Source organism: Cervus canadensis, chromosome X, assembly GCF_019320065.1.
Source record: "Cervus canadensis isolate Bull #8, Minnesota chromosome X, ASM1932006v1, whole genome shotgun sequence".
NCBI lineage: Eukaryota > Metazoa > Chordata > Mammalia > Artiodactyla > Cervidae > Cervus > Cervus canadensis.
The window spans coordinates 82,244,933-82,257,539 of NC_057419.1; the positions used below are offsets into that span (position 1 = coordinate 82,244,933).

The window sequence follows — 12,607 nt, forward strand, 5'->3', positions numbered from 1 at the left end:
TTTGACACAACACTACCCCACAAATCAATTCAAATATGCATCAGTTCAGTTCAGTCCTTCAGTCATATATGACTCTTTGTGACCTCATGCCAGGTTTCCCTGTCCATTACCAGCTCCTGGAGCGTGCTCAAACTCATGCCCATTGAATGCATGATGCCATCCAGCCATCTCATCCTCTTTCATCCCCTTCTCCTCCTGCCTTCAATCTTTCCCAGCATCAGAGTCTTTTCCAATGACTCATTTAATCACGTCAGTTGGCCAAACTATTGGAGCTACAGCCTCAGTGTCAGTCCTTCCAAAGAATATTCAGGATTGATTTCCTTTAGGATTGACTGGTTGGATCTCCTTACTGTCCAAGAGACTCTCAAGAGTCTTCTCCAACACCACAGTTCAAAGGCATTGATTCTTCAGTGCTCAGCTATCTTTATGGTTGAAATTTCACATCCATGCATGACTAGGGGAATACCATAGCTTTGACTCTATGGATGTTTCTCAGCAAAGCAGTGTCTCTGCTATTTAATATGCTGTCTAGGTTTGTTATAGCTTTTCTTCCAAGCAGCGAGAATCCTTTAATTTCATGGCTGCACTCACTATCTGTGGTGATATTCGTGCCTCACACTCCAAGTTTTCTGGCTCTAGGTGAGTGACCACACCATCGCAGTTATCTGGGTCATTAAGATCTTTTTTTGTATAGTTTTTCTGTGTATTCTTGCCACCTCTTCTTAATATCATCTGCTTCTGGAAGGTGCATGCAGTTTCTGTCCTTTATTGTGCCCATCTTTGCATGAAATGTTCCCCTGGTATCTCTAATTTTCTTGAAGAGATCTCTAGTCTTTCCCATTCTATTGGTTTCCTCTCTTTTTTTTTTTTTTGCATTGCTCACTTAAGAAAGCTTTCTTATCTCTCCTTGCTATTATTTGGAACTCTGCATTCAGATGGATATACTTTCCTTTTCTGCTTTGCCTCTCACTTCTCTTCTTTGTTCAGTTATTTGTAAGAAAACCATTTTGCCTTTTTGCATTTATTTTTCTTGAGAATGGTTTTAATCACAGCCTCCTGTACACTGTTATGAACCTCTGTCAATAGTTCTTCAGACACTCTATCGGATCTAATCCCTTGAATCTATTTGTCACTTCTACTGTGTAATTTTAAGAGTTTTTATTTAGGATTTATTTCCAGGCTTTTTCATACCTGAATGATATAGTAGTTTTCCCTACTTTCTTCAATTTAACTCTGAATTTTACAATAAGGAGTTAGTGATCTGAGCCACAGTCAGTTCCTGGTCTTTTTATTGCTGACTGCATAAAGCTTCTATACAGTAGCTTTATATATGAAATATACTTTGTGTATAAAAATATGTATAGCCATAATTTTCTGCATTATTTTGCTTATAGATATATTGATGCAATTATTTCTTTAGTTCTTTATTTTTGTGTATTAAATTTTGTATATTTATTGGAGTATAGTCCATTAATAATGCTGTTTTAATTTCAAATGTACAGCAAAATGAATCACTTACACATAAATAAACTCCTTTTTTTTTCAAATTTGCTTCAATTTAGGTTATTATAAAATATTAAGTAGAGTTCCCTGGGCTATACAATAGGTCCTTGTCAGTTATCTATTTTATTTTTTTGAAATTTTATTGTGTTATTGTTGATTTACAATGTTGTGTTTATTTCAGGTGTACAACAAAGTGAAACTGTTATACACATTTCCATGCTTTTTTGATTATTTCTGATATAAGCCATTACAGAATATAGAATAGAATTCTCTGTGCTCTCCAGTGGAGTGTTATTAGTTCTATATTTTATGTATTGGAGTATATATATCTCAGTTCCAATCTTCCAAATTATCACCCCCTTTGTCCCTCGACAACCATGTTCTTGGCATTCATAATTCTATATTGTTTTGTACAAAATTTCTATTGTAGCCTATTTTCATATTCCACATATAATCAGTATCATATGATATTTATCTTTCTCTGTCTGACTTGCTTTGCTCAGTATAAAAATCTTTAGATTAATCTATGTGGCTGCAAATGGCACTATTTCATTCATTTTTATGGCTGAGTATTATTCTATTGTATATATGTATCACATATTCTTTATCCTTTCTTCTCTTGATGCCAATTTAAGTTGTTTTCATATCCTAATAATTGTAAATAGTGCAAAAATGCATATATGGGTGAAGGTATCTTTTTTTTTTTTTTTATCTTTTTGAATGATGGTTTTCTCTAGTATATGCCCAAGAGTGGAATTGGTAAGTCATATGGTAGCTCTGGGGCTTTCCAGGTGGCGCTGGTGGTAAAGAACTATTTGATCCCTGTGTCAGGAAGATTCCCTGCTCGAGGGCATAGAAAATCACTCCAGTATTCTTGCCTGGAGAATCCCATGGGCAGAAGAGCCTGGCAGGCTAGAGTCCATGGAGTTGCAAAAGAGTTGGACATGGCTCAGTGACTAAACAACAACATGTATGGTATCATACATCTGCAAGCAGTGACTCTTACTTACTTTTTAATTTTTTTCTTTGTTTTTCTTCTCTGATTACTGTATCTAGGACTTCCATATCTGTGTTGAATAGTGACTGGAGAGGACATCCTTGTCTTGTTTTTTATTTTAGAGGAAATTTTTTCAGTTTTTCACCATTCAGAATGAAGTTTGCTGTGACTTTTATTACCCTGAGATAGGATACCTCTATGCTCACTTTCTGGAGTTTTTGTTTTGTTTTAAACTTTGTCAAATGCTTTTTCTGCATGTATTGAGGTGGTCATATTTTTTCTATTCTTAATTTGTGTACATGGGGTATCACACTGATTGATTTGCAGATATTGAAAAATCCTCATGTACTTGAGATAAATCCAACTTGATCATGGTGTAAGATCCTATGAATGTATTATTGGATTCAGTTTGGTAGTATTTTGTTAAGTCGCCTAAGGCCAAACAACAAAGAGGGAGGGAATGCAGTCCCACATATCAGCAGACAATTGAATTAAAGTTTTGCTGAACATGGCCCTGTCCACCAGAGCATGATTCAGTTTTCCCGACAACCAGTCCTTCCCATCAAGAAGCTTCCACAAGCCTCTGATCCTAATCCACCAGAGTGCAGACAGAAGAACTAATAACTACAATCCCAGCAGCCTCCAGAATTAATATCATAATCACAGAATGCTAATTAAAATGAAAAGAAATATGTTTATGTTCCAGATAAAGGATCAAGACAAATCCCCATTAAATATATATAAAGTAGAGATAGGCAATCTCCCAGGAAATGAATTCAGAATAATGATAATGAAGATGATCCAGGATCTTGGAAACATAATGTAGAAGATGTAAGAAATTTTTTACCAAAGACTAAGAAGAATAAAAGAACAAGTGAACAAAGATGAACAATACCCTAGAAGGAATCAAGAGCAGAATAACTGAGGCAGAAGAACAGATGAGTGACTTGGAAGATGAAATGATGGAAATCAATGCTGCAGCATTGTTTTGCAAAGCAATATAGAAAAAAATAATGAAAAGAAATGAAGGCAGCCTAAGAGACCTCTGGAACAAGATGAAATGCACCAATATTCATATTATTGGGGTCCCAGGAGAAGACAGAAAGGACTTGAGAAAATATTTGAATAGAGAATAGCTGGAAACTTTGCCAACATAGGAAAGGAAAGAGTCAACTAAGTCCAAGAAATACAGAGCCCAAGGAAGAATAAACTCAAGGAGGAACATGCCAAGACACATAGTAATCAAACTGACAAAAAAATTAAGACAAAAATGAGTTATTCAAAGAAACAAGGGCAAGATGAGAAATAACATACAAGGGAAAATCCAGAGGTTGTCAGTCAATTTCTCAATAGAAACTCTACAAACCAGATGGAAATGGCATGATATATTCCAAGTGATGAAAGGGAAGAACCTACAACCAAGAATACTCTACCCAGGAAGAATATCATTCAGATTTGATGGAGAAATCAAAAGCTTTCCAGACAAGGAAAAGTTAAGAGAATTCAGCACCACTAAACCAGTTTTGCAACAAATGCTAAAGGAATGTCTCTAGGAAGGAAACAGAAGAGAAGGAAAATATCTACAAAAAATAAATCCAAAATAATCAACAAAATGGTAATAGGATCATATTGATAATTAACTTAAATATTAATGGATTAAAGTCATCAACCAAAAGTCATAGACTGGCTGGGTGGATACAAAAATAAGACTCATATATATGATGCTCTACAAGAGATCCATCTCAGACCTACAGATGCTTACTGACTGAAAGCAAGGGGATGGGAGATGGTATTTCACACAAATGGAAATCATAAGTAAGCTGGAGTAGCAATACTCATATCAGACACAATAGACTTTAAGATGTGAGGCGAGCAGAAGTAACGCAACTTAGGTTAGGAATAGGCCTTCCTACTATCAGGTAGCTTTCGCTTAACAATGACCACTGTTTGCCAATTAGGACCAATTAGCTTTCACCGATGTTTGCCAATTAGGAAATTAGGAATGGGGCGGGAACCCCCAGGAAAGTCCCACGTGCGCAAAAGTATTGACCAATGAAATTGCTTTGCAAACGTGTAACCAATCCACTTCTCACCCTATAAATTTGTGTAACAGCTTAGGCTTGAGGCTCTCTGACCCGCACCACTGCGTTGGTTGCGGGCGGAGAGTCCTGGCTCGAGTCAGTAATAAACTTCCCTTCCTGCAAGTTGCATTGTCTTGGAGGCCTTCTCTCTTCCCGCTCGGGGATTCAGACATCGGGCATAACATTTGGGGGCTCTTCTGGGATCCCTTTACCAGGGGAAGAGAACACTTCCAGGACAGAGGGGAAGGATAGATAATAGCACCGGTGCTCAGGAAAACTCAGGGGGCCCGAAAACCCAGTGCTGTGTTGTCAGCTGTCTGTGTGTTTGTCTTTGGCTTGCCGTGTTTGTGTGTGTGCTGGCATTGTCTCAGGCAGGACAGGAAGTCCAGAGTAAAACCGGGGCTCTGCTGTAAAGCAGGGAGGTATCTGGCACAGGAAAAGTCCAGAGTAATTCCGGGGCCCTGCTGTAAAGCAGGAAGGTATCTGGCACAGGAGAAAGCTTTCTCTAGCTGGCGTAAGGCCGAGGCCAGCGAGCGCGCTGGAAGGCAGCCGGCTCTGTGGGAAGGAGAGTTCCTCTCCTGATCCCGAGTCTGGTCTGGTCAGGGGGCCCGAAAACCCAGCGCTGTGTTGTCAGCCGACGTTTGTCTGTCTGTGTGTTTGTCTTCAGCTCTCCGTGTTTGTCCGTGTTTGTGTGTGTGCCGACACTGTCTCTGGTTTTTAATTAGACTCTTTTCAGGCAGGAATTTCAGTGAACAGGCGAATGGTTGTGTGGCAATTGATGAGTCCTGGCCAGGGCTACACTCTGGCGGACTCTGAAGGCCCTATAATAAGTGAGCCTCAGTAACTAGAGCCCAACCAGGTGAAACTCTCCTTTCACTACGATTGTCAGCAGCTGTTGCAGGAGCAAATTCTGGCAGAAGCACGGAAATGGGCCCCAGGGGCCGACAGGAGGCCAACCGCCCAGCCTCATCTCATGGACAAGGGGTTTCCTCTGTTGCAGCCTAACTGCGATTTTGAGCGAGCGGAAGGTAGGGAGCGTCTCTGAGTGTACCACCAGACTCTAATGGCTGACCTGCGGGCCACAGCAAGAAAGCCGATTTAGTAAGGCAAGAGCCCACTGAGAGCCCGGCAGCCTTCCTAGAGAGGCTAATGGAAGTTTTCAGGCAATATACACCTATGGACCCCCAGGCTGAGGAGTCATGTGCTGCAGTCCTGTTAGCATTTGTAAATCAGGCAGCCCCAGATATTAGGAGGAAATTACAAAAGATAGAGGGTTTGGGAGAACAGATGATACAGGATGTATTGAAAGCAGCTGAAAAGGTATTTAATAATAGGGAGACCCCAGAAGAAAGGGAAGAATGAATTCGACGGGAGGAAAGGGAATTAGCTGAGAAGATCAGGAAGGATAGAACGAGGGAAAACCGGAAGAACCAGAGGGAGCTAGCCCAGATTCTTTTTGTGGGGATAAAAGCCGGAACAGAATTGAGGGAACCTCGAGACCCCTGGACGAGAGAAAAGGAGAAACCAAAAAGGCAGGCCCTAAAGAAAGATCAGTGCACCTACTGCAGAGAACAGGGGCACTGGAAAAACGAGTGCCCTAAGAGGAACCTGAGGAGAGGTACAACCCAGACACAGAGAATCTCCCCTGGAACTCGAGTTCTATATGCGGGGGAAGACAGTGACTAGGGGAGTCAAGACTCAGCACCCCTCCCTGAAGAGACTTGTGGCCGATGGCATTCCCTGTGGATATGTTGGATAATTGCAGTCATGAGGAACTGGAAAATTCTGCTGAAGATTACATGTTATATCTGAGGTATGGGGACCCTGAAAATCTGGAATGTTTTCATATTAGCCTGTCAAATGTAGGCTTTGTACCTCTCTATGGTGGAGATCAGACCCAGAAAGTTCTTGCTCTTTTTGCACCTGAGGACTCACTCACAGCTGTGGCACTTTACCTTGCTGATCAGTGGTGGGCTATTGATGATACTGTGAAAACATCTGTCCCTTCTAGAGAGAGGCTTAAACAGGTGAGAACTCTTGGGGAGAGGGTGGTTAAAGCAGGAAATGGAGAGAAATGAGATCCCATTCCTGTGTCATAGCAGTACTGGTTATGCTAAGATTTTGTGGAAGAAAGGAGAGGCCATTGGGTTTTATTCAGTTAAGCCTACAGAGCTGGGAGAATGACAGTCATGGATGGACTTGGATCCCTAGCCTTAAGAGATGAATAAATACCCTTTGGCCTGGGCTGAAACGGCAGGGATGGGACTGGCCAAACAGACATCCGGTCGTCATCGAGCTAAAGGCCTAGGCAACTCCTGTGAGGGTGAGATAGTACCCCACGAACCAGGAAGCTCAGTGGAGGATCACTCCCCACATTTGACATATCATGGATGCTGGAATTCTCAAGCAGTGTCAATCCCCTTGGAACACCCCCTTACTAAGAAGCCAGGGGGGACAGATTACCTGCGAGAAGTCAACAAACAGGTGAGTGACATACACCCCACTGTCTCTAACCCGTATACCCTCCTGAGCAGTTTGCTGCCTGAGTACACTTGGTACACTGTGTTGGACTTGAAAGATGCCTTTTTCAGCCTACCCCTGGTGGCCCAGAGCCAGGAGATATTTGCCTTTGAGTGGACCAAGGGGAAAGGCCAACCGGTAATCCCACAGAGGTTCAAGAGGCTCTGAGTGAGGACTTGCCACCCAGAGGTCCTTCTGCTACACAATTAATAGCCCAGCAAGAGGTCACCTGTTTGGGGTATAAGATCAGGCAGGGGCAAAGGTGGCTAACCCAGGCCATGAAGGCCCAAGACCCCCCGCCAGGTGAGAGAGTTTCTGGGGACTGTTGGATATTTCAGACTATGGATCATGGGGTTTGCTGAGAAGGCTTGGCCCTTATATGAGGGAAGTAAAGAGACCCCAAACTGGACTTGGACTGAGCCAATGAAACAGGCTTTCCAGACACTCAGAAGGGCCCTACTAGAAGCCCCAGCCCTTGCCCTGCCTAACCCAAATAAGCCATTCCAGCTGTTTGTAACTCCATGATTGCAGCGAGATACTGGCTGAGGCCCTGGTGGCACGAAAAGACTTAACTGATGTACCCCTAGACAACGGTGAGCTAGTACGGTTCACCGATGGGAGAAGCTATGTAAAAGATGGGCAAAGGAAAGCGGGAGCCACCGCGGTAGAAGAGTACAGTTGTGAATATGGCTCCGTGAAGTTTTATGCACTGTGTGGCTTTGGTGGGGTCTTAAGTTGTGGTCTGACACACACTGCTGTCGTTCCTCTGGATTTAGTGAAATGCTGTATGCAGGTGGACCCACAGAAGTACAAGGGCATTCTTAATGGATTTTCAGTTACACTCAAAGAGAATGGTTTCCGTGGTTTGGCCAAAGGATGGGCCCCAACCCTCATTGGCTACTCCCTGCAGGGGCTCTGCAAGTTTGGCTTTTATGAAGTCTTCAAGGTTTTGTACAGCAACATGCTTGGAGAGGAGAATGCCTATCTGTGGCACACATCACTGTATTTGGCTGCCTTTGCCAGTGCTGAATTCTTTGCTGATATTGCTCTGGCTCCTATGGAAGCTGCTAAGGTTCGAATTCAAACCCAACCAGGTTATGCTAACACTCTGAGGGATGCAGCTCCCAAAAATGTATAAGGAAGAAGGCTTAAAGGCGTTCTACAAGGGGGTTGCTCCTCTTTGGATGAGACAGATACCATACACCATGAACATACTGTTGCTGATTCCGTGGTGTCTGTGTTGCATAAAGAGAAGGGTAGCAATGTCTCTCAGGTCCTCAAGAGACTTGGATTTAGAGGTGTATGGAAGGGACTCTTTGCCCACATCATCATGATCAGCACTCTGACTGCACTACAGTGGTTTCTGTGAAGGTCTACTTCAGGCTCCCTCGCCCTTCTCCCCCTAAGATGCCAGAGTACCTCGTACCGAGGGGAAGAGCCAGGGCAACACTGGGAGATAGATTTCACTGAGGTAAGGCCAGGCAAGTACGGGTATCGCTATATGTTGGTTCTGGTAGATACCTTCTCTGGGTGAGTGGAAGCCTTCCCCGCTAAGGGAGAGCTTAGAGGAGATAGTGCCTAGGTATGGGCTGCCAGTGACTATGGGCTCTGATAACGGACCTGCCTTTGTGAGCCAGATTGTACAAGGGCTGGCCCAAGCTCTGGGGATGAAATGGATAATCCCCAGAGCTCAGGACAGGTTGAGAGAATGAATCGGACCCTAAAAGAAACTCTGACAAAGTTGGCAATAGAGACTGGTGGGGACTGGGTGACCCTGCTTCCCTTCGCACACTTTCAGGCACGTAACACCCCTTATAAGCTGCCCTTTTGAGATTCTGTATGGAAGACCCCTCCTGTGTGTATTAGAATCTAGATGGAAAGGCCCTTATGTTATTTTCCTTACCACTCCTACTGCTGTAAAGGTCGACAGGATTGGACTCTGGGTTCACTGCAATCACGTGCGGCAAGCCACACCAGAAGAACAGGAGCAGAATGGAAGGCAAGACCTCACCCGTCAAATCCTTTGAAACTGAAACTCGTCCGCCGGGAGGTCTCCTAATTCTCCTGCTGATTATGGCAGGAGCTGAAGCTGTGTAACCTCTTGTGATGGGCCCCAGGAATGGGACATAGGAAACAGAGATTTGGTAGCCCCGAGTGTGGCGCAACCCGCAGGGCCAAGTACCTCAGATATGGGTGAACCAAGCTTTACTATCTCTGCAAGGCCAAGGGCTTTCCTCCCTACGAGCTGCTGTAGATGACTTGATTTTTCTCCAACAGGGTAGGGTCTGCAAGGTTTCTATGCAGACCACACAAGAGTGGTAAGAGAATTAATCAGTCATTTAGAGAAGTCTTTTACTTCCTTGTCTGAGGTGGTCTTGATTGAAAGAGAGAACGGGAAGCCCAGCAGAGATGGTTTGAGTCTTGTTTTCAACTACCTTAATTTCCACCCTCCTGGGTTCACTTATAGTGTCAGCAGCCCAAGAAGGAAAAGAGGAAGATTCCTCTACTTGAACAACAGACAGAGGGGAATGTGAGGCGAGCAGAAGTAACGCAATTTAGATTAGGAGTAGGCCTTCCTACTATCAGGTAGCTTTGGCTTAACAATGACCACTGTTTGCCAATTAGGACCAATTAGCTTTCACCGATGTTTGCCAATTAGGAAATTAGGAATGGGGCGGAAACCCCCAGGAAAGTCCCTCGTGTGCAAAAGTATTGACCAATGAAATTGCTTTGCAAACGTGTAACCAATCCGCTTCTCACCCTATAAATTTGTGTAACAGCTTAGGCTTGAGGCTCTCTGACCCACACCACTGTGTTGGTAGCGGGCGGAGAGTCCTGGCTCGAGTCAGTAATAAACTTCCCTTCCTGCGAGTTGCATTGTCTTGGAGGCCTTCTCTCTTCCCGCTTGGGGATTCAGACATCGGGCATAACATAAAACAGAGACTGTTATGAGACAAAGAAGGACACTACATAATGATCAATAGTTCAAGAAGATGTAACAATTATAAATATATATGCACAGATATAGGAATGCCTCAATATGTAAGTCAAATACAAACAAATATAAAGGGAGAAATTGACAGTAACACAATAATAACGTGGAACTTCAATACCCCACTTTCATCAATGGACATATCTTCCAGAAAGAAAATCAATAAGGGAATGCAGGCCATAAATGACATTTTAGACAAGTTGGACTTAATTGACATTTATAGAGCATTCCAGGGACTTCCCAGGGTGGCACCAGTTGTAAAGTATCTGCCTGCAATACACGAGACATGTGTTCAATACATGGGTTGGGAAGATCCCTTGGAGAAGGAAATGGCAACCCACTCCAGTATTCTTGTCTAGAAAATCCCCTGGACAGAGGAGCATGGTTGGCTAATGTCCATGGGGTCACAAAGAGACAGACATGATTGAGTACACACATGCAGAGAGTATTCCATTCAAAAGCAGAAGACTACACATTTTTTTTCAGGTGCACATGGAACATTCCTCAGGATTGATCACATGCTGGGCTACTAGACAAGTCTTGATGAATTTAAGCAAATCAAAATCATATAAAGCATCTTTTCTGATCACAACACTATGAGAGGAGAAATAAACTACAAGGAAAAAAAAAAAACTCTAAGAAACAGAAACACATGACAGCTAAGCAATATGCTACTAAACAACCATTGGATAACTGAAGAAATCAAAGAAAAAAAAATCCTAGAGACAAATGAAAATGAAAGCACAGTAATCCAAAACTTATGGGATTCAACAAAAGTGATTCTAAAAGGGAAGTTTAGAGCAACACAATCTTACCTCAAGAAATAAGAAAAAATATCAAATAAAGAAATTAAGCTTATATATGGAGGATGAGATTGTTGGATGGCATCACTGACTCGATGGTCATGAGTTTGAGCAAGCTCCGGGAGTTGGTGATGGACAGGGAAGCCTGGCATGCTGCAGTCCATGGGGTCACAAAGTCGGACACGACTGAGTGACTGAACTGAACCGAACTGAACCTTGTATCTAAAACAACTAGAGAAAGAAAAACAAACTGAACCTAAAGTTAGTAGAAGGAAGAAGATCATAAAGATCAGAGCAGAAATAAATGAAATAAAGACAAAGAAATCAGTCACAAAGATCAATAAAACTAAAATCTGGTTCTTGGAAAAGATAAACAAAACTGATAAACCTTTAGCCAGATTCATCAAGGAAGAAAAAAAGGGAGAGGACTCAAATCATTAAAATTAGGAATGAAAAAGGAGAAGTTACAACTGACTCTACAGAAATACCAAGGATTATTAAGAGACTACTATGAACAACTGTGTCCCAATAAAATGGATATCCTGGAAGGCATGGATAGATTCTTAGAAAGGTGTAATCTCCCTAGACTGACCTAAGAAGAAATAGAAAATAAGAACAGAACAATGACAAGCACTGACATTGAAACCATGATTAAAAACCTCCCCCAAACCAAAAGTCCAGGAACTGTTATAATGGTGAATTTTATCAAATACTTAAAGAAGAGTTATCACCTGTCCTTCTGAAAATATTTTAAGAACTCACAGATGAAGGAAAATTTCCCAACTCATTTTATGAGGCCACCATTACCCTGATACCAAAATCAGACAAAGATACCACAAAAGAAAATTACAGGCCAATACCACTGAAGAACATAGACATAACAATTCTCAACAAAATACTAGCAATTCATATCCAATAATACATTAAAAAGATCATATCTCATCATCAAGTGGGATTCATCTCAGGGATGCAAGGATTTTTCAACATCCACAAATCAATCAATGTGATACACCATATCAACAAAAGAGTAAAAATCATATGATCATCTCAATAGACGTATAAAAAGCTTTTGACAAAATTCAACACCAATTTATGATAAAAATTCTCCAGAAAGTGGGCATACAGGGTACATAGCCCAACATAATAAAGGTCATATATGGCAAAATTACAGTTAGCATCATACTCAATGGTGAAAAGCTAAAAGCATTCCCTCTCAGATGAGGAACAAGACAAGGATGTCCACTCACTGCATTTATTCAACATAGTTTTGGAAGGCCTAGCTATAGCAATCAGAGGAAAAAAAAAAGTAAAGGGAATCCAAATTGGAAAGAATAAGTTAAACTATCACTGTTTGCAGATGAATTGATTCTATACACAGAAGATCCTAAAGATGCTACCAGAAAACTGCTAGTTTTACTATCAATGAATTTGATAAAGTTGTAGGTTACAAAATTAATACACAGAAATCTGTTGTATTTCTACACACTAAAAACAAAAGATCAGAAAGAGAAATTGAAGAAGCAATTCCATTTACTATTGCATCAAAAAGAATAAAATACCTAGGAACAAACTTACCTAAAGAGGCAAAAGACCTGTACTCTGAAAACTATAAGATGCCAATGAAAGAAATCAAATAATACATAAACAGATGGAAAATTATACCATGTTTGTGGATTGGAAGAATCAGTATTGTAAAAATGACTATACTACA

General features: G+C 41.7%; 1 pseudogene; it reads left to right on the plus strand.

Moving 5' to 3' along the window:
* The first annotated feature begins 6,311 nt into the window (after window positions 1–6,311).
* Window positions 6,312–9,128, plus strand: LOC122435624 (annotated as a pseudogene).
* The last annotated feature ends 3,479 nt before the right edge of the window (window positions 9,129–12,607 follow it).